Here is a 1,061-nt window from a genome sequence, read left to right on the forward strand (position 1 = left end):
GGATTCTATCAGATCGGATGAGGTCGGGTAATCCAAATTCCAATTGGATCTAATCCAAAATTCCTACAAAGGGTTATCCGAATTTGACGAAAATAGGATCGGATTTGGATTGGATGATCCGATCCATTTGCACCCATTCAATCGTGAATGAAAGGAAAACCCACAATTTAGGTCAAAAATAATTTAAAATAATAATAGATAAAATAAACGGAGAAGTACGGAAACACCCGACGCAGAATTCTGAATTCCAGCCCCCTACTACTAGCCCTCTTCCCCCTATAAACCACATCCTACCCGTGAATTTGGCATCAATTCATGGTCATGATGCATTCCCCCTGTACTATGGGGCTATAAAATTCTAATCTGGGCTGATTGGTCATTCTCCTTAAAATAAAACACTAATACATAATTACTAATAAATATATTTATCATTATAATATTATTTTCAGCAATAAACAAGTTAAAATATAATTTCAATATAAATTAAATATATTAAAAGATTAAATAAAATGAAGATAGTTGGACTAGTATTAACGCAGTTGCGTTACATTAAATCCGACTCATCCATGAAAAAAGCAGAACATCACATCCACAATATTTTCACACTACCCCATTTGGAAAGAGTGCAATTGTACAAAATGATTACAAATGGCCCATGCAGGTCTCGAACCTGCGACCTTCGCGTTATTAGCACGACGCTCTAACCAACTGAGCTAATAGGCCACATTGCTTACATCACATTGGTTAGGTAAGAAAGAACTAAAAGATACACAGTTAGTTGTGTATATGGGACCAAAAATCCCAATGTTGTAATACCTTGCCAAATAAACAAAACCAGTCTCAATTACAAATGAAACAACTATCAATTCAAATCTCAAGCTTATTGAATTTGAATAAATTTACAAAGTTAAATGTAAAATAAAGAAGTATACATTTTTAATAGACAAAAATAAGTTAGTTTAAAATCTAAATCTCCATTTGATCCTAAAAGCTTTAAATTGCAATTTTAATTAGGGATACATCATTAATTCAATATCCAAATTAATTGGATTTGGATAGCA

The 1,061-nt window shown here is 32.6% G+C and overlaps 1 non-coding gene across 1 annotated transcript; it reads right to left on the reverse strand.

The window, feature by feature from the left end:
• Positions 1 to 649: 649 nt before the first annotated feature.
• On the reverse strand, positions 650 to 723 carry TRNAI-AAU (transfer RNA isoleucine (anticodon AAU)). Its single transcript has one exon. It is a non-coding gene; the product is annotated as a tRNA-Ile (tRNA).
• Between the last annotated feature and the right edge of the window lie 338 nt (positions 724 to 1,061).

The sequence above is a fragment of the Nelumbo nucifera genome, chromosome 8 (assembly GCF_055504915.1).
Source record: "Nelumbo nucifera cultivar China Antique chromosome 8, China Antique-T2T, whole genome shotgun sequence".
NCBI classification, from domain to species: Eukaryota; Viridiplantae; Streptophyta; class Magnoliopsida; order Proteales; family Nelumbonaceae; genus Nelumbo; species Nelumbo nucifera.